Source organism: Pristiophorus japonicus, chromosome 12 (genome assembly GCF_044704955.1).
Source record: "Pristiophorus japonicus isolate sPriJap1 chromosome 12, sPriJap1.hap1, whole genome shotgun sequence".
Classification (NCBI taxonomy): domain Eukaryota; kingdom Metazoa; phylum Chordata; class Chondrichthyes; family Pristiophoridae; genus Pristiophorus; species Pristiophorus japonicus.
The window spans coordinates 194326653-194349145 of NC_091988.1; the positions used below are offsets into that span (position 1 = coordinate 194326653).

Consider the following 22493-nt stretch of genomic DNA (forward strand, 5'->3'; position numbering starts at 1 on the left):
CAGCAAAGCTTTATTAGAACTCGAAAAAAAAATCAAGTTTAAATATCAGTCGGGGAAACACCCAGTCAAGTAAGCCAGAGAAACTCCCATTTAAAGAAAGACACGTGTAAAAACAACTAGAAGGCAGAAATACTAAAGCATCTGGAGCAACATTTAGATCATTAAATCTTGACTATACAATCAGGAGCATCATTCACACAACTGAGAGTGATGCTTGCTAACTCCAAACGCGTTGGGGTAACTTTGACTTTGTGCGATAGGGTAAAATGGGCGATAGCGAAGCAGCAGCCTGTTTTACAGATCTCCTGAACTTGAAAATCGAGGTAGTTGGAAAATGGGTTTCACACTATCGCACAAAGTCCAAATTACCCCCGTTATGTGATAGGTATTCGCATTTCAGCAACGTATCGTTTGCCAGGACTAAACACATACATAAAAATGCAATTACTCAATTCCACTAAGCACTTGCATAGTCAGTATCCCACTTTCACAACTAGGACGCTGTTCACTTGACCAGGATCATTTAGGAGCTGTGTTCGTACATCGAAGAGTTCTCTACAGGATAAAGTGATGCGCCTTTACAATCAGTCGCAACAACGATTTGATCCAGTGGTCTCGTTTATGTAAGAGGAAATCTGATTTACTGGACTGCTATTTACACAACGAGGAATCACATTACACAATCAGGAGCAGCATTTACAGGAATGAAGTTGTATTTACATGATTGGGAGCCAATTGAGAACTCATGTGTACATGTTCGGTTACCATGTTTGCATAATTGGTGCTCCATTTGCACAATCAGGAAATCAAATTGCCCGATCAGGAACTTTACTTCTATAATCAGGATACTGTTTCCATAATCGGAGTCCTATTTACCCGAAGAGAAGCATGATTTACATCATTAAGAGTTATATTTACAATCAATCACCATGCTTAGAAGGATATGTTGATAGGGTTAGATGAAGAAGGGTGCGAGGAGACTCGTGTGGAGCATACACACCGGCATGGACCTGTTTGGCCGAATAGCTGGTTTCTGTGCTGTAAATGCTTTGTAATACTTAGTTTACATAAATAGGATCCTAAATTACACAGTTACAAGTAGTATTTGCATGATTAAGAAGCCTCTAGTCCCAGTTAAGAGTCCAGCTTACACAAATCAGGAACACTGGTCACACAGTCAGGAGTTCAGTTTACACTATTTTTTCGGAGTGTTGTTTACGTGACCAGGAGCAGCACTTACATGATTAGGAGCTATATTTATACATGCAAGAGCTTTGTTTGTACAATTAACTGCCATAGTTACACAATTAGTAATCCTGTTTATAAGCTTACCGTTTGCAAAAAAAATCGCATTTATATAACTATGTGACATTTACTTTGAGCAAAATCCCGCTTAAATTTTTAGCAGCTTTGTTTATAAGGTTAGGAATCCTCCGCCAGTGGTTACCATGTCCGTATGATCAGGAGCGATCCTTACACAGTCACAATTGTCATTTACACAGTCAGAAACCTTGTTCATACCATCACATGCATTATTTATGCAATCGGTTGCTCCGGTTACAACATCTACAATCTCATTTCTACCATCAAATGTCCCAGTTACATGACTGGTAATTTTATCAACATAATCACTTGCCCCCCGCCCGCCCCGTTTAAGTGACGAGAAGCTCCCTTTGAAATTTGGTTACATGATCAGGAGTCAATATTTATGTTATTGCAAACCCTGTTTACACGATCGGGGTCTGGGTTACACAGCCAGCAACCCAGTTACACAGTGATGAATTCACTTGCACAATTAGGACCTTAGCTGTGCAGGTATATGTATAGAACATAAGAACATAAGAATTAGGAACAGGAGTAGGCCATCTAGCCCCTCGAGCCTGCTCCGCCATGGCTGATCTGGCTGTGGATTCAGCTCCACTTACCCCCCACTCCCCATAATCCTTAATTCCCTTATTGGTTAAAAAATCTATCTATCTGTGATTTGAATACATTCAATGAGCTAGCCTCAACTGCTTCCTTGGGCAGAGAATTCCACAGATTCACAACCCACTGGGAGAAGAAATTCCTTCTCAACTCGGTTTTAAATTGGTTCCCCCGTATTTTGAGGCTGTGCCCCCTAGTTCTAGTCTCCCCGACCAGTGGAAACAACTTCTCTGCCTCTATCTTGTCTATCCCTTTCATTATTTTAAATGTTTCTATTAGATCACCCCTCATCCTTCTGAACTCCAACGAGTATACTTACTTGGAGATATGTATATAAACAATCACATCAGCGAAGTTGTTATTAACGACTATATCAATGTTTATTGGAACTGGGAAAAATTTGAAACTCCCATTTTGTCTGCAATGTGAATCGGCCATTGGTACACGCACCAGCATGGCAGAATAGTAGGGTCCTTTGTCCATGTAGCACACTTTGAAAAAAAAATTATCCTCTTGCGCATCCCCAATTATAGTCGCTCCAACATTGGAAGCTGTGCCTGCAGCTGCCTGGGCCCTAAGCTCTGGAATTCCACCCCCCCACCCTCCCCCAAGCCTCTCCACCTTTCTACTTCGCTCCTCCTTTAAGACGCTCCTTAAAACCTACCTCTTTGACCAAGCTTTTGTTCACCTGTCCTCATAACACCTTATTTTACTCAGTGATTAATAATGCTGTCAAGTGCCTTGGGCATTTTATTGCATTAAACATATATATTATATATTAGTATAGATCCTCTGTAAATATTATTGTAGTTGTAGCTGTTGCAAGCATCTATTTTCCTCCCCAATTCCTATTGCCCTCAGTCTATAGCACAACCGCACCTAACTGTTCTCAAGTTTCCTCCAAAGCCTGTCTAAATTAGCCAAGAGTAGGTACATGGGAGTGACCTAGGGATGATTCTTGCTCAGACAGTTCCACTCACCCCATGGGGATGTGTTTGGAACTGCTGTTCCAGGACCACATTCTGAAATTATTCATTAAAGTGTTTTTTTAAGGCGCTGTTTATGGCAGTAATAGGATAAGATGGGATCTACTAGATCTTATGAATCCGCATTAACTTGCTGCACACTTCTGCTAACAGATTTTATTGATTCCAACCGGAAAATATGATTCATTTGTACAGTCGCTGGACAGTACAAGTCCTTCCAAGCCATGAGGGAAGACCCATAAACCAGAATACAAAAGTCACAATGCAAGTGTGCAGTATAAACGGGGCAGATCCCAGGCCACTAACAGCCAAGAGAAACAGAACTGATTCTATTTAAAGTGGCCCTGGTTGATGAAATGCGACATCAGTGATCACTATTTTCCTCTTTACAGCACAGCTTATAGAGTCTCTTGCATCTGAAGTCCCGAGAAACATGTTAATTCTGTTACTTGCTGCCAAAGGAGAGTCACCCAATTGCAAACCCAACTATTTATCCCCAAGTTTCGTGTGGAGAAGAAATTCCTAAGTGTGTGGCTCTTAAAGGTTATACTTTCCTTTGAAGAAATATTCTCATGTTTTGCTCTCATGCTACATGTCTTAAAGGTTTAGAGGAAAATTCGAAGCCCGGCCGTATGTTAAATAAGTAATTTTGAGATGCATTACCTGTGGTACATTATGTATTGATTGAACCACATCTAAAGCTCTTTCTCCGCTTTTTGAAATCCATTTCCTTTGTGATTTACTTTTACTATGAAACACAAACCGCTGCCTTTGTAGATCTCAGGCAACAGTGCAGAGAAGGATGTCCATAACGATTGATAGCATCAATCTTTAGTTAGTAGCATTTTTGTAAATGGATGTTTAGTCTGGTTTCTGGTCTCCCTGTGGTTTTTCTGGGGGGATTCATATCAGAACAACTCGTCAAGATCATTTTTTCTTGTAGTCAATTAGTTGTGTGTGCGGTGATTTACATTGGGCTGGTGATGAGTTAATGGAACATGAATAGAAATTAAATCCTCCAAAATTGCCATGGTACATATAACTATTAAATTAATTGCTTTTAATGGAATGTTGTTAACAGAACTCTATTCATCTGAATTGTCACAGAATCCGAGGTATTATCAAAGGAAATATCTGGTCACTTAGAGTTTCTCCATCTTCCCTGGTTTCAATGTTTTACATTTTAAGATTTTTAATCAAAGACAGCCTGTGAGCAGGTATTCTCCATTTTAATGACATTCTGAAGTTCCTCTTCAGTGGGATTGTGGATAGTGGATAAAGGATATGTGGCCATCATTCCTCAGCTCCACTGTCGCAGAAAGGACTGGACACATATTTTACTTTAATATGTTGCTAACAATGGCAGGCCTGACCTCAGTAGCAAAACGAGAGAGAAAAATCGAAACAGAACAGTACAATAGGAGGGAACACACACTATTAATAAGAAAGGGCTGTTGGCTTCTTCCACCTCCAATGGCAGTGCCAGCTCTAATAACAGCATTGACGTTAACGAGGCAGACACTTTTTTTTTTAACCTGCAGTCGGCTTTGTGCTAAAGTACTCTAGCTCAACTCACATAATCCAGTCTAGTTGACCTGTACAGTCTTTCCCCAGCAACTGAGGGGGATAGTGACCCCCATTAATAACTCATGAAGGGCAACTTATAATACCATACATGTGCATCAATGCTATTTAAATGCAGTAGAAACTGGCCTACAACGTCATTGAGACAGTTTCTACAGCACGGGGACCTAAATGCACCACAAGAGGCATCAGTAACTGTACAGCCTCTTACTGTATGACATGTAGGTTTTTGCAGCCATTATGCTGACTGCAGTTCCCATTAAGATTGATCTTTTTGGCCGGTGAATGCAATATATTTGCGCCGAGCTCACTTGGCTGTGGTGGTTCTGTCCAAAAAAACCACACAGTCAGAATGTTACTGGCTTTCCAGCAAAACACAGCTGGCTTAAGTTAAAGGGACACTGCCTTCATGAAAAAGTCTTTGGCAACTCACTCTAATCAATTACATAAATTAAGTCAATGATATCAATTGCACATGATGTCATCACTGATGGAAATAGCTAGCTTTCTTCCCTCTTGAAACAGAAAATAAGTTGCCAAACAATCTCCATGAAGACAGTGACCCTTTAAGACCACAGTGCAATGTACAAAAACAGTATCATAATCTTGTTCTACTCATCACAATTATAACAGATCACTCCCTAATTGTCTACTAATAATTAATTTGGAGTCTCTGTTAAGTAAATTTATCGAACATATAATTTTTATTACAGTAGGATGCTAATTACATTACAACAGTCACTATACATCAAAAATACTTAATTGGTTGTAAAGTGCTTTGAGACATCTTGAGGTTGTGAAAGGTGCTATATAAATGCAAGTTCTTTCTTTAATTGATCCATCATGAATCTTCCAGCTTTCTGAAAGGAGCATGTAGTCCCATTCCCCTGCTTTGCTCATTACTTTTCATTTTTTTAATTTTTCAAATATTTATCCACTTCCTTTTTTATAAGCTATTATAGATTCTGCTTCCAGGAGAATTTCTGGTAGGGCGTTCCATATCCTAATAACCCTCTACATAAAGAGAAATGCTCCTAACCTCTTTGTTCATTCACTGGATGATGATCTTAAATTTACGTCCTACAGTTGACAACTCATTAACCAGTGAAAATAGTTTCCCACTGTTTAGCTTATCAACACTCCTCATAATTCTAAGCAGCTATATCAGATCGAAAACTTCTCATTCCTGGTATCATCTTAGTAAATCTCTTCGGTACCCTCACCGTAGCCTTAACATCCTTCCTACCTACAATACCTACACAAAATTCTAACTGCAACCTGAACAGTGTTTTGTTTAAACGCGTTGCCTCATTGTGCTTTTGTACTTGATGCCCCAATTTATAAATCCAAGGATCCTGTATATGTTTCACTATAGCTTTATCAACTTGTCCTCCCAATTTTAAAGGTTTGTGTACCTGCACCCCTAAGCCTCACTGCTCTTCTACTCCATTTAAAGTAGTCTCATTGGAGTACGGTAGTACAGTGATTCTGTCACTGGACCAGTAATCCAGAGGCCTGGACTCATGATCCGGAGACACAAGTTCAAATCCCACCATGGCAGCTGGGGAATTTAAAATCAGTTAATTAAATAAATCTGGGATAAAAAGCTAATATCAGCGATGGTGACCATGAAACTACAGGATTGTTGTAAAAACCCATCTGGTTCACAAATGTCCTTTAGGGAAGGAAATCTGCCTTCCTTACCCAGTCTGGCTTATTTATGATTCTAGACCCACAGTAATGTGGTTGACTCTTAACTGCCCTGAAATGGCCCAGCGAGACAGTCAGTTGTATACAAGATGAGCCATTAGGAATGGGCACTGTATGAGTACCTTCACCACATGGACTGCAGCAGTTCAAGAAGGTGGCTCACCACCACCTGCTCAAGGGCAATTAGGGATGGGCAATAAATGCTGGCTTTGCTGGCGATGCCCACATTCTGTGAGAATTAAAAAATTTACTGTATGTTTTCCTTCCTTTTTGCTCCTCCTAAAATGTACCGCTGCACATTACTCTGCATTAAATTTCATCTGGCATTTATCTCCCCAATCTACTAACTTGTTTATGTCCTCCTTAAGGCACTTACATTCCCCTCTTCTTGTTTCTGAAAATGTTGATATTGTGACCCCCATACCCAAATCCAGATGAGGGGTGGTTAATGGCCAGTTTCAAGAATGGATGGGGTGGCTCCACTAACCACTAGTCTATCTTTTCTGTCTTTTGGCAACTTCCTAGTGAAAGGTCAGCGACCTGAAACGTTAACTCTGTTTCTCTCTTGACAGATGCTGCCTGGTTTGCTGACTATCCAGCATTTTCTGTTTTTATTCCCTATTCATGCTGCTAATATCTTTTAATAGCATGTGCCTTAGTTATATCAACAACCTTATTAAACTCCTTTTCAAAATCCATTTGCACAACCTCCACTGCATTTGTTTGCCAATAAAACCTGAAACTCAAAATTAAATCGATTGCAAACCTGCAGTTAGTAAATTGGCATTTGGAAGTGGTAGTATTTTTACAAGAATGATTTGTACAAGATTGCATTCCAGAATTGGCATTGTACATTGCCTATGGAACTTGCTGCTGTGATGACCAGTGTGGAGAAAGTCCAATTGCCAGCTACTGCCTGTCTAAATATATACCAGATATGTCATTATTAATTCAAATTGATGTAAGCAATTTTATACCCTGCTTATGTTTTTAACCTTTAATACTAAAATTCTGTTGCAATTATGTAAACATTTTCTCGAAAAATGCAATGTCCAAAATTTGCTGGGGAAATGACGGTGAGATAAATGTGCACGCCATTATTAGTGTGTAAAAAAAAAGCAATTTGTGGTGAGGAAGAGATATGGTGTGAGTTGCTGGATGATTCGCACTGCTCCCCCCTGTTAGCCTCGCAAAAACTGGAGCTCTCTTTCAACAACCCCATGAGTTTCAAGAAATTACTGCATTTGCGCTGTTAAAACAAATTAAACTCATCGCAGAAAGTTATGGCCAGTTCTTAACGACGTAAGGACCCTTTTAATGTCGAGATTTATGTTCCTGCCACTCAACCTCATAGGCTCAGAAAGGGAACAATTGAAACTGTGGAGTTTCACTTCTGCAGGTAGTAAATTGTTCCGAGAGGTTTTTAAAATTTAAAATTTTAACATTCTTTTCTTACTTTTCTTTTCAGTCTCTTTTTCCCTTCTCTTCTTCACCTCCCTTTATTTCTCTTTCTGTATTTGATTTGACTCTAATCCATCCTATTTCCTTCTCTGTCATTCAGTTTCTTTCTCTATCCTTAAATTTCATTGGTTAAGAACATAGGGCTAGAGTTTCCCTAACCTGTTTATCTGGCGCCCTCACTTGAGGTGCGCCGCTTTTGTCCGCCTCCAAGTGCACCGAAAAAAGACGCCCGTATTCTGGCTACACCCCAGCCTCTCCTCAGTCGTGGCGCAGCGTGGCCCAATGGATTGGGGGCGGAGCCAGGTCCCAGCGCTGAAAACAGTGCCGGGACCTCTGCACATGCGCACTAGAGTCTGCGCGCATGTGCAGTAGCTCCTGGCAGGCCGTTTCTGCAAATGCACGCTGCAGGTTGTGTGGGAGGGGCCCGAAGCACGCCGTCTCTAGCCCTGGCCGAATGGGCTCCCTCATCGGCGACCCACTGCGTTCCCTAAGGTAGGACTTCTATTTTTTATTTGTTATTTACTGATTGATTTCGGTGCTTTAGGTGCAGGGTTCCTTCTATTTTTTTATTTGTTATTTATTGATTGCTTATTACTTTGGTCTTGGTGCTTTAGGTGCAGGGTTCCTTCTATTTTATTTGTTAATTAATTGCTTATTACTTGTTGTGCTTTAAATGTAGTTACTTGCGCCGATTCCTTTACTCTAGGTAAGGTTTTTCTGTGCGGACAGAAGTGGCAACAAAAGCTGGCCTAAGTTAGTTTGGAGCAACTATTTGCTGGCCAAACGCCTAAAACAGGGGTAAGTGGCTGGGAACGCCCCCTTTTGAAAAAAAAACGGAACTAAAAAAAACCTAACTCACTCACTTACACTGGTGCAAATTATATGACCAGAATTGCAACTAAAAAGATAGTCCAGAAAAATCAAGTTGCTCCAAAAAAAAGGAGCAACTCCTGGGGAAACTTGGCCCATTGGCTGTTGGGCCCATCATTCTCCATGGTCACAGATGTCCCATTGACCCTGTTATCAGCGTGCACTTCTAGCAATTTACGGTGCAAACATTTTTCCCAACAGAAGAGTTCAGGAAAATCATTTAACAAACGGGGCTGGTCATGAGAAGCCCGGCTCCAGCAAATTATGGCCCAATATTATTACAGTAAAAATATTTTGATCATTCTGATTTCTTCATTTGTACAATGGTAAATGGAGCACAAGTAAACTAGTCCACTGCTCTGATGAGGGCGGTTTTAAGTTATCAAATCCTTATGATAAAAAAGGTTCCCTTGTTGTAATTCAATCTGACTTCACTGTTTGAGAGTTCAAACTCTGTACACAGCAGCTACACTTACCAACTGAATAAGTCCCTTATTGTAGTTACTGAGCACACACAAGGCCTACCGGGAAAGGTTGTTTTTTTTCTTTTTGAAAAAGCTAATTTTGTTTTAGCGTATACATATTTATTCCTCTGAAAACGAACTCAGCATTCACAACTCTAACTAAAGGGGTCTTTCAGATACAGTAACAAAAACATCTATATATATATATTTACACATACACACGCACAGCGTAGTTAGCCTGACAGATGGCCTGAAATCACACCGTGGCAGATGATGCCGATATCGAGGTTCAGGACTTCTTCAAACAATCTGCATGCAGCCATTTAATTGGCGAAAGGAAATAGGAGACTGTCCTCAACACTGGGTGCAATTTCCACCTGCTGGTATATACTTATTAAATGAGAAGTGCTGTCACCCATTCCTATGCACTTAGTAAGCATGAAGTTCCTGTCACTCACTCCTATATGCTCAATAAATAACCAGCAGCCTCTCCTATATATTTATTGAAAGAGAATCACTGACTCCTTTATGCTTAATAAATGCCCTTTACCCAGTCATAGACATTAAACGAGACTTACCCAATCCGATGAACTCAATAAATGCCTATTACTCACTCCTATATGCTTGGCATATGCACTTCATGCACCTTTGTGTGTGTATTTCATTTCTTTACTCAGCGGCTTTGATGCACTTCTATAGATATAATAAATGCACTCTTATAAATTTAAGAAAACATCTCCGTGAGCAGCCAGTGCCTTATGCTCTTGATGTCTGTCAACAAGAATTTCTTCGAACTTGAATAAAGTATGTTTCTGACCCTGTTCACTGATGTTAATGTCAAATAGCAATCAAAGACAGAAAACCCCCAAATTTTGAATTAGGAGAATGAGCCTGCTTATTCGTCATGTATACTGATTCTATTAATTTATTGATCCACAGCATAACTATTGGTATAGTTATTTCTGTGCATTTATGTATAACTGTAAGTGTATTTTCGCCTCTGCATTTATGTATAATAATCATATTACATTGTCAATATTTTTATGATCAATGTATATGTTAGTGCATTTATTTTTATGCTTTTATTAAATTATTTAGAGTATAATAACTGTATTGATATTGATATATCTATGTAAAATATAACTGCCACTACAATGTATTTATGTATGTATCTATTAAATGCATTTTTGTCATATTTATGTACATTGTAACTGTTGGTGTATTTTTATTACGTCTATGGGCCAGACTTTCGCCTTCATTTTTGCCGATTTTCTCGGTGGTACAGCTATTTTTTGATGAAAAACCGCCCGGTGAAAGTTTCCTCTTTTTTTTTTAAAGAGCTCCGTCCACATTTTGAAAAGACCGCTGGGGAGCAAACTGCCCACGTCTACCACCGAGAAAACCGCCAGGATCTAAATTTTGCCTCAACAGGTACCCATACACACCGCCGAGGAAACCGTTCACGATAAGGGTGGTAGGTGAAGAAAGGTTTTTTATAATTATTTTTTAAATTCTAAAACAGCTATTACGTTAAAAAGTGTCTTGAGAATGTTTTATAACTTTTTACTTTTTGTTTAAATGAAAAAAATATTCTTTGAGCTTTTCCCCCTCCCTAGGCCCAACTGCAGCCGTGGAATAAATTTTTAAAAACATTTTAAGAACTGCCTGTTCTCGCTACTTTCGGCTATAACTGCCGAGAATCTTGGTGTAAGAACCATTTTCTCGCGGGGCGGGTTTAATGACCTAATTAGTGGAAACTTTCACTGGGGTTAACTGATGAAGCTTAGCAGTATTTTCTGGGTGGCAATCAGGCGGTGAGGGCCTTGGGGAAAGTCTACCCCTTAGTGTATTTTTGCCAGCATGTTTACACACACTACCAATCTATTTACAATACAACTAGCAGTGCTTCATATACATTCTATTTATGAATAGTGTAACACCGTGTATTTATGCACACTGCAACTGTCAGTTTCTTTACACTGTAACTAAAACTGTAACTGTTAGTGTAATTGTGTTAATTATTACTATTGTATGCATGTAAATGCAATTAAGTTCAGTGCGGTTGTCCAAACATTTACTTTATGCATTAAGTATATTTACGTACACTTCAATGTTCAGTGTATTTATGCACGGTGTACTTGTCAGTGCATTTATGTGCAGCGCAACTATTATACTGCATTTACATAGTAACTTTCCGTCTCAGACTGGTAGCTCCAGTATCAGTTCCAGCCAAGCAGCACCTTGTTTTTACTCCCTGGCTGAGCTCCTGTCGAGGAGACAGCTCTCTATATACGGAAGCATGTATGTAACCATGTAGGCGAGAACTCCTCTGCCAATGGTTAAAATTTCAATGTTTACAGAGGACAGGAGGAAGCTGCCTGTGTAATTATGTGCAGTGTGTCTATTATTGTAACACAGACTACGTTATACAAGCTAATAAAATAATACTCATAATTAGCGATTTTTCCCAGATCTACTGTTCGTTATATGGATATCTCACGCTATGCATTTTAAAATAAAAAGCATTCGCATGCTACAGAAATCCATGTGAAACTGCAAAACATTTCCTTGGCAACCATGCTATGATTAATTAATGTGTTAACAAGAAGCTACATAAAGTCTTGAGCAGAATGATTTTTCACTTTGATTAGTGTACAGCAATAATATTTGCAGTGACTTTGCAAATCAAATGCCACTTATTCCAATTATTCAAATCCCCATTGTCCAAACATCTAATCTATCCTCTAGCGCACCTTTAACTTATAGTTTTGGAATGGTTTCCCAATGATATCACATCTTCTATGACATCACTGTGGCCTCCTTCAATAATTCCAACATCACTTGCACCATGGTATATCTGCCTTCAGTCTTAATAATATTTTGCAACTTTTTCAAATGGTACTGCTTAATTATTTCCGCTCATGTATAACTAAAGATATATTGAGACCTGTTAGATACAAAATTGATCTCACAGTTTGACTTGACATCATAAAGTCCTTAGGACTTCATTGCTCATGTGTTACTTGGTCCAGTTTGTCCATAAGAAGCAATATCTTATCCAACATGTTGCTTCTATTTATAAATTATCATAATGCTCCGGAATAATCTCAAAGAGAGAGGCTTGGAACATTGTACTCAGTATGAGAATGTTCTGTCTCCATCGCACCTCTTACCAGAAGATTTAAAATGGTGTGAAATTCCTCCGGTCCATAATTTTAGCAAAAAATGCCATGTAAGTACAAAGTTGGATTTTCTATTAAATGCCAGTGATGTAAAGATTTCTGCATATGTAAAGCAAAATTACAGTGCATAATCTTTTGCAAAATTAATTCAAGTAAAATATTAACGAAGAACATTTTCTAATAGTGCATGAAAGTATTTATAGCTCAAATTCTGGATCATGGGAGACTGTCTCAAGATGGCACTGAATTCATGGGCGGTCAGCAGAATTATAACATATTCACTGAAGAACTCCCAGTGTATTCACGCATAGGACAATTAGGGGGCCAGAAGAGGCGAGGGCCCGGGGGCAGTACGGGCCAACCCACACTGCGATATGTGCGTGCACTAGGTCCGTGCAGCAGAGCAGGTCTCCAGTCGTCTTGGATAACCCTTGCCACTGGGCCGAGACCTAGCTCTGTCAAGCCCGTGTGGTGGCTGGTGTGCAACGATCACCACACGTAAAAAAAATCCACACACAGGTATCTTCCACCCTTCAACATGTAGTTCGGGACCTGGAATATCAGGTCCTTCATTGAAACACCTGTGAACTGATCCTTTTTTGGCGTGGAAGCAAGTCATCCTCGCTTCGAGGGACCGCCTATGATGATGATGATGAATTATACTCAAGTTTTATTTTGTGCATGCAATTCTGCAAATGGGTGCAACATACCTATATCACTGTGCTCTTGCAAGCGTTTAAGTTAGTGGGAAGTTGAAGTAATTGTAGCACATGATTTTTATTTAATGGAAAATCGGTGTTAAAATGCAGCATCAGTTTAAACTGCATTTTACTGCAAAAGACAAAAGTTGAAATTGCAGCAATGCTTTCAACACCAAGAGTTACAACATTAGCAGTGAAATGTGCAGCACTGTGTTGAGCAGTTTTTAAAAAAAATTCATAATCATCAGACGCATGGAGTTAAAGTTTCTATGACTGTCTCTGTGATAAGATTTTAATTTTAAAATACTTGCACGTGGGACTATCACAGCCTACATTTTTTAAATCTCAGTCCCCTTCTGGAAATTTCAAAACATAGTTGGAAAGATTGGGGCGGATGAAGAAATGAAGGAAATACCAGTCTCTGTGCTATCCATGTATCCCATAAATAAAATGTTTATATATTCCCTAGCTTTTGAGGGTGCACAAGTGTGTTTGTCGTATTTAATGCAGTATAACTCTCACTTTATTTATTATTATAGTTAACTTTATTTACGAGCAATAAAACTATCAATGTATTTATGTACGTGGAGTGTATATCGTCAAGTAAATAAAAATCTCACCATTTTAACGTTTCTTTTTGTGATTTCATCCTTTTGTTATTGTGATTGTTATTACTATAAGTACTGATTTCATTGTTACTCGTGTGAGTCTGTGCCTTTTTTCAAAAAGAAAAATTCTTAAATTGAAAGTGAGGAGAATAGTGAGGAGAAATGTTCTAATTCTGATTTTTTATTTTTCCCACATTTTGAGCCCCTGGCCTCACCAAGCAGCCAAACAGCGGTTTCAGCAGAGTCCTGAAACAAGATCACGGCAGCCAGCCCAGGGAATTCAAGCTCAGCGCATTTGAGCCTTTTGACTGTTATTAAGACAGCAGTATAATTATTTGTCGCCTAAATCTAGTTTATCTCCATTCACCTGATTAGAAAAGGGTGTTGGTGAAAATCCATTAGGAGCAGCGTGATCAGTCAGGAAGGGAAGAAGAGCCCCTTTGTCTTTGCTGAATTATCTGTATTTTGATTGTCCTCTGACTGAATCTTTCAGCTAAGGAGCGTAGCAAACAAACTAAAAGCCGAGAAGCCGAGCCCCAGTTTCTCAGAGTTTCCTCCTCTGTCAGCAGCTCTGTGTTTACTGAACATTTAAAGCCTTTCTTATAGAAGACCTGGTCCTTCACAACCATCTTCTTCTACAGCTCAACTCATTTATTTTTTTGTATGAAAAAAACCCCCTGTATTTCCATGCCTGCCTCCTGTGTTGATACCAAACACTGTGAGCAGGTAACACCTACCATTTAAATATATAGCAAATATCCTTTGCACAGCTTTTCCGCAGCAGTGGGCTGCACAATTTTCTGTCTGTTGTTTTAATCCCCACTACATTCCGGTTTTAGAGCCATGCTTTTAGACTTTATAAATTTAATTACAATAATGATAAAAGTCTTGCACATTGACCAGCGATCTGATCGGCCTGTGCTTTAAAATGGGGCTCCTTAAATGATGTGTAATGACCTGCTTTCGACTGCCCGTTAGTCTCCACTCGACCTCTTCCCCAAACTGTCTCTCACTTTTTAAGGCGCCTGACTAAATGTAAATTCTGTGCAAATGTGATTTTCTTATTTTTTGGAAACATTTTTTTTAAGCCTCTGGAGATTCAATAAACAAATGATCAAATTGTTTCCTTGTCTTCACAATAACTCTCTCTGAATTTTACATTTATAACATGATAAGAGAATTTTAAATATCTATGTTTTACTTCTAAAAGATTGCATTTCCAAAACCCTCTTCCAATACAAACAATATATGCACAGAACAAATAGATAAGATATTTTTGGCTAAAGTCTATTACTAAATTGAGTTTAGATTTTCATTCCTAAAAACTTTCAGTTCAGTATGAACATTTTCATCAGCCCATCTGTAATGCAGTCCGGCTACTTACACAGGTTCCTGACACCAAAATGGCATATTTAAACATTGCTCATGTCAGTCATGCTTACAAAGAATCCAGAATGACAGATCACAGATTGTCTAAAATACAACATTTAAACAGAATCATTTGAGATTCAATACCTCAGCACAGCTCGCCTCCTCCATATTAAACAAATGACTGCACCGTGACGTTTCTTTAACTCCTCATTCCAGTTTTTTGCATTTGAGGATAATTAAATTTTAAACAGCTTGATAACTGACATCTGTTTAATGCTCTTGATGTGCGGCAAAATCTTTTTTGATCCAAATGTAAAAGGCTAAAATGCATAAAAGTGTTTGAGATGATAATTTTTAAGACTATTCTGCCTGTTTAGCTTTAAAGATTGTATACTGTTGTTTTATAATTATAAATTGGTTTTGATTAAAGTTTGTACCGATAGTGTATCTACATGTGCTTTTGTTTCGATAATAAGATTTATTTTAATACACTTTTTCAAATTACAGATAATTTTTTTTACCATATTTCTTATGTCATGAAAAAAAAATCTTGTCTCAGGAAAAGTTCATTGCGAAAATGAAACTCATTTGAAAAATACTGGTACATTGCAGTAAGTCTTGCCTGTATATCATTATTACTGACAAGAAAACAGGCCTTTTAAAATCTTATGATCAATTTTACAAATGATTCACGCTCCACAAGACTCAAGAGTTTAATTTCAGCTACAAAAAAAATGCTAAAATAATTTGTGAAATATGTTTGGTAGTAAAGACAGATTTCAGACATGTAAAGGCCTGAAGAACATTTTGTGAGCAGCAAGAACATATTGGTCCCATACACAGATCTCTATTGCAATTTTGTTTCTGCCTTTTTATGCCAACCTTGTTGAATATTATTATTATATATTAGTGGATAGTAAGAAAGCCTATAGACCTCTCATATAGCATATGTACTCTTACTATAGCTTCCTCTGATATTCAAGTATTCACAGATATGCCTGTACTTTCCTCATGTGTAACACATGCACACTTACAGCATTTATATTCTCCTCGCATACATCACATATACTTTTATAACACCTATACTCTTATTTAGTCCTTACTCTTCCCCCGGATGTGTTAATACTCTCTAAATATATGCCACACCTTTGTTGTGATGTAACTTCTTTTTTTCATCTCTTTGTCACTATCTACACCAAAAATATAGCAAAAAACACATACAAACATCTTACTATCGGGAATCAAATTGCATTATCTATAACTTTTTTTTGTTTAGCAGGGGTCTTTGCTCCCGTTCTCTCCTACGTACTCTCGACATGTTTAATTGCTAATTTGTTCCAGCCTGTTTTTCACACCATTGTTAAAGGTTTTCCAAACGAAAATACAATCTTTTATTTTTGTGGCTGAGCTCCCAACTGAGTGCCCTTTTTGTTGACTATGTACGTCGTAATTACTCTAATCATACAGGAACTTCAAAATAATAGTACGGCAGACTTTAATAAACCCCACAGCGCAGCTGCTCTGAGCTTGAGCACATGTTATTTTTTTTAAACACAGCTTGGGGAAATGCAGTTTCGATTAATACACAAAGTCACGGACTGCACGCATTTTTCAAAAAGATTATTTTTCGTCTTAAAATGCATTTCACACACGGTCAATATGTAAGACACCGCGTGCAACAAGAAACAACAGCTAGCTTACTCACCGCTGCCCTGGCCGGTGTTTCTGTGTGTCTCCAAGGCAGAAAGACTAACCCTGCAGCTGTTGGTATTCTGTAGAACTGTCGACAGTCTGAAAGTGGCTTTGCTGTTCCACACAATTTAACAGCAGCAGGAACACACTCACGGTTCCAGCACCGATTCGTGTGTTGATGGATCCTTTTGGGTTTCCCCCCTGACTTCTCGTGCGCTTGGCAGCTCTACTTCTATTGAGCTATTCCCCTAATGAAGATGAAGGTCTATATTTCCATGACATCTCACTTGTGCTCCAGGCTATCTGAAGTGCATTTTTAAAGGAGCTTCCCTGGCAGAGAAGTGCACGCACACTGACTGACTGCTCCTGCTGTTAGATGTTGCTCTCAGTCTGCAAGGCAGTGTCCCAACCGAGACTTGCACAACTCTCTCTAGACCCAGGGGATCCAGGCTGACTTTCAGCAAAGCCTGAAATGACTACGAGCAGAAGGCATTGATAAATTCCACTGCAATCCCCTACCTCCTCCACCCACCCCCTAGCCCCCCCCCCCCCCCCCCGATCAATCCCCCGGTCAGACTTTGAATCTAGCTCAATTAGATATTATCTGTAGCTCTTAGACAAAGACACAGCCGAGAGCTGAATAGCAAAAGCCTCACCTTCTGTTTTCTTTGCTTAATCACACAGCTACTGGGTCTGTACCAATTGTCATTAGGATTTTGGTTTTGCTTGATTTACGTTTTGCTTTTCACAGTGAGGTGAAGTATTGACATTTTATTTTATTCAGTTATAATCATTTGAAATAAATGCCTCTGGGTAGCCTTTTCACCCTGTGTTTTTGGAAGTTTGAAATGCTGCGTGAGGGTCAATTTTTTTCCTGACGTTTGTGGCACAATGTGCATTGAAAGCAAACAAAAATCATAAATCTCTTAAGTGAGAAGATACAGTGAACGTTTAATTGCCTGGGAACGCCTTGCATCGGCAAGAAGCATCCACTTTATCTGCTGCCTGAGGAATGGGCTTGCTGAGCTCACCTTCAAAAGAGTCATTTTACCAACTGACCAAGGCTGTGATTTACAAAAAGAAAACACAACCCTTATACCACACACACACACACACACACACACACATGCACAGACATACATGGCTCTCAGAAGTTCTCAGTGATTTATGCCATTGGGTTTATTATTTTAGTAAATACTTTATAATAATTTGTTTGCAATATATCAAGACACCAAAGACTTAAGATGAATGAATTACAAGGTAGTTACAGAACACTGTCTGCAAAGGTCAGCCATTCTGCTTAAACGCCACAATCTCGTTTTGATGGGCAGTCTAGACAAAAAAAAACTTTAAATTATTATAATTTTCTCAAAAATGTGTGTATTTTGTATGTTAACTGAATTGTATAATTTTTAACAGCTGGAATGAAGAACAAAAGAAATTATATTGAGCTGACTTTGATAAGCACTCATACAACCCTGAAAGAATCTTTTCTCTCTTTAAGAGCTACACTGCTTTTGCAGTCAGTCAGATTGCAGCATGGAGCGCTCCCCCAATTGCTTTTGTTTAAGAGAGCTACTTGATTTCCATCAAGGGTCTCATGGTATTGTTTTTGGCTTGCGTGGTTTGGAAGGTGAACTGTGAGAGGGGCATGCCCAAAGTTACTCAACAGCGAATGTTCCTTCTCAAACTGGTACGTGCAACATAACCCTGCTTTTAGTTTATATGTTTAATGTTGGCGGGGTGCAATCGCAGAAAGCTTTAAAATCCAGTTGCAAAATTACTTTGATTCAAATAAATTAATTACCAAAATTATTTTGATTTAAAGAGGAGAATAAATTGAAAGAGAATAAATGTCCTTTACTATTCCACAGGTGAAATATTTAACCTCTTTGCTTTTGATGTCCGCCACGCTTAACATACAATGAAAAGAGCACCGAGTATATGCAACTGAAGTCTGATAGCCGGAGTTTGAAGGAGTCGCCTCAGTTGATTTTTTGAACAAAGCACATGTACAGGAAACCATACATTTCGGATTAATCACAAACTTTGCAATATTCACACGCGTCACAGAAAGTGCCGAATGCTTGCATATTGCACCGGGCTCTTTATTCGTAAGCTCCTGATTATTAAAAAAATTCCTCCTTGAAATAAATGATAGCTCACAAATCTCCTGCACAGCGGGATTCAACTCCTTAAACTGCAATTTAACAAACCGCTGCTCAAGCACTGAGTGTTAAATGAAGCTGTCACGCACTGTCTGAAGATTGGAGCAAGGTACTGATCTCTCGCGAAATCTAGTATCAGGTGGCCGGCCACCTTTAATTCGGGAGCATTTTTTCTTCTTCAATTAAGCAAAATAACAGGCTTTGTGCAGTTCACTGACCAGGTGCAGAAGCGCTGCTGGCTTGTGAAAGCCCCGATCAGATAGTCCTGCTCGAGAGATCTCGCCGGCTCTGAGATAGTAATTTGGTAACAATCGCAATGGTGATTGCAGTGAGGCTGTGTGACCACTCCGAATGGGGGGTTTGTGGACAGAACTGTTCCATATGTTGCTTTAACTGGCGCACTCCCACTCAACAACAGAAAAAATAGTCACCAAGTTAGTCTCATCCATCAGTGTGTGCTCAAATAACGAAATATGACATGGTTCTTGGATACTGGTTTTAGATGAGAATGATTTCTCGGTTATGCTACCATTACCAGTATCTCATTGACTGAAATAAAAAATAAATTTGTAAATGTTTCAATAAAGAAACTGTGAAATGGGAAGACTTTGTAGGGTAAATTCAGCATCGCCATGGTCTAAGTTACTGATAGCAATTACAGCCCCCATCTCTGACTGGTTGTGGGACCATTGGACTTACACCTATATCTCGAATGAAAAACGCAAGACTCGAATTTAAACGAGCTTATCGAAGGCAGAGAGAAGACAAGATATCAAATAAATAAATTCTGGTGAAGGATCTCCAATCAAAACGTCCATCTATATTCTCCCTTTCAGCTGACTGTATTTCCATCAATGTGTTTGTGTTTTGTATTTTAACCTGTGTTCAATCTGCTCCTATGCCTTTTCATTGTTAACCTCCTTGACACGATTACAGCTGGAATTCACAATGTATTTCAGACGCCTGTACACTTTGAGCGACACTGAAAAAGTCACCTAAACTCGACAGCTTTACAGCAACGCTATATTTGGAGTTAGCTGTTGTTTGGTTGGGACGAGGAAAAGTGCTGCACTGGTTATTTGAGGTATGTGCGAGAGTACCTTACGGGACTGCAGGTGCGATTGCCTGAACTGTGGACTGCATTGGAAAAACATGAACATTCTGAGCTAGAAGGTTCAGTGCCAGACCGCGCGGCGATGCAGTGCACAGGATGAACAAATTTGTTGTCCTGTTCAACTTGCACCTTACACTCCCAGCCTGAGTCGAGCGGCTTTGTTGGGAAGAGATGCTGAGGGATAAAAACCCGGGAGGTAAGAGTCACTTCAGGCTGGCCATGTGCACCTCACAGTGTCTGGTTTCACAGCAGCCTGCAAAGGCCAGGGAGCAGGCCAAGCAGCCACTCACGCTGCTGCATGTGGTGCACGGCTCAGGGAGACTATTCGGAAAGAGAAGCGAAGAAAATGCTTTTGGGGAGGAGAGTGGGGGTACAATTACATCGGATATACCACACAGAAACAGGCCAGTCGGCCCAACCAGTCCCTGTCCCCGCCCAGCCTCCTCCCATCTTTCCTCATCCAACTCTATCACCATAACCCTCTATCCCCTTCTCCCTCATATACTTGTGCCTATGGCTTCTGTCTGAATTAGCGCCTCTAACTAACAAATTGCCATACAGGGCGGGTTTTTTTTTAGAATTGATACGGGTGCTGAGGGTTTATTCCAAAACTCCTCGCCATTCAGCAAACGGCATCTCTGTCCATATCAGTGTCTGATCTCTCTCTCGCACTCTCTTCAAGTCCAGTAACTGCGCCCTTCTTCCGTCTATGCCAGTCAGAAGGTTGCGGGTTCAAATCCCACTCCAGAGACTTGAGCACAAAACTCCAGACTGACACGCCAGTGCAGTGCTGCACTGTCGAAGGTGCCGTCTTTCGGCTGAGGCGTTAAACCGAGGCCCCCGTAGAGCCCACGCACGATTTTGAAGAAGAGCAGGGGCGTTCACCTGGCTAATATTTACCCCTCAAACAACAGAACAAAAACAGATGATCTGGCCATTGTCTGCTTGCTGTGCGCCACTGCCCCTACATTACAACAGTTATTACACTTCAAAAAGTACATCACTGGCTGTAAAGTGCTTTGCCTGAAGTCATGAAGGGCGCTATATAAATGCATGTTTTTCTTTTCAATTAATTCCATCTCTCTCTCTAAAGCACTCACGATTGTACCATTCTTGCTGTAGTAAACTGTAACTGCTTTGTCATTCGTAGGTAAGCTAGTTCTGACATAAGATGTTTTTTAATGTAGTAGAAAATATGTTTCAAGAGGAACAGTATTCATATTTCAGCCTTTTAAATGGGTTACTCTGTCGAAAGAATTAGTCGATAGGCAATGTTTTAGGAACAAAAGAAAAAAAATCTGTGAGTAAGTGGATCCTAACTGAATAAATTAAGGCAGACTGAAGACTGAATTGTGTATTTAAAACCTTGTAGCAATTTGTTGCCCGTTATGAAACCCGATTCTTCCCAAACACAGCACTGAAACTCCGAATGTTTTCAACACTTTGTGCTGCAGCAGGGTCAAGTTCAACCAGGCAACCGAGAAAGTCTTTACACCCACCAAGATTTAATCTAACAACTCGCCATTAAAGCTCGCCACTCACCTTGCTCACCGTTCAAAAGTACGGCTGAAAACAGGCAGCTGGACGTCAGAAATAGCTCCATGATGAAGACTCAGTATTATTCCAAAGAAGCAGACTCCGGTGCCAGATACAGGCTCAGCCGCAAGCTGCACACACCTAGATTTTAACTCGAGCAGCAACAGCCTATGAGTGCTGGAGCGGCCGCCTCCCATATAAGGAAAATCAGGGTAAAATGATCAGCCCTTCAGGGCTGCTTCTCAGGAACAACAACACAAGCGGAAATAATCCTCTGTTTTCAAATAAACCAAGCATTGCCGAAAATGATCTAGATAAGATTACAGTCAAATCACACTGAATATTTATCAGGCGATAACCCTCATAAGCAGAGTGCCTGATTTACATTCACCCCTCACAGTTTCTCTCTTGTGTTTCTTCAACGAATTTTCAGCTTTATTTATGATTTTGTAATTAGTATTTTTATTAACTGGTGGTCGCATACTACCACTGCACACCAGCATGGAAATTACACTGTAATGTGTAGCACATTCATATGAAATTAATTTGTTGTTTTAACAGAGGCATTGATCAGAAAAGAAAGAGAGACTTGCATTTCTATAGCGCCTTTCACAACCACCGGATGTCCCAAAGTGCTTTACAGCCAATAAAGTACTTTTGGAGTGTAGTCACTGTTGTAATGTGGGAAATGTGGCAGTCAATTTGCGCACAGCAAGCTCCCACAAACAGCAATGTGATAACGACCAGATAATCTTTTTTACTGATGTTGATTGAGGGATAAATATTGGCCAGGGATAACTCCCCTGCTCTTCTTCGAAATAATGCCATGGGATCTTTTACGTCCACCTGAGAGAGCAGACAGGGCCTCGGTTTAACATTTAATCCAAAAGACGGCATCTTCGACAGTGCAGCACTCCCTCAGCACTGCACTGGAGCATCAGACTCGATTCATGTGCTCAAGTCCCTGAAGTGGTATTTGAACCCACAACCTTCTGACTCAGCGGCCAGTGTGCTACCCACTGAGCCACAGCTGACACTAAAATTAAATTAAATGGACAATGTTAAAATAGCAGACAGAGAACTTTCATGTGAACTTGGGCAATGTTCGTTTGCTAATATT

The 22493-nt window shown here is 39.7% G+C and overlaps 1 protein-coding gene across 2 annotated transcripts in view; it reads right to left on the reverse strand.

Annotated features, from left to right (window-relative positions):
* The window catches only part of LOC139277629 (eyes absent homolog 1-like), a 234800-nt gene extending 213288 nt beyond the window's left edge, over window positions 1–21512 (reverse strand). Inside the window, exon 1 of one of the 2 annotated variants that reach the window (XM_070896366.1) lies at window positions 21380–21512. The gene's annotated coding sequence lies outside the window, so the exon portion shown is untranslated. Of the gene's footprint in view, window positions 1–16568; window positions 16976–21379 lie in introns of those variants that run through there. The other variant, XM_070896365.1, reaches the window with a different exon arrangement.
* Window positions 21513–22493: the final 981 nt, after the last annotated feature.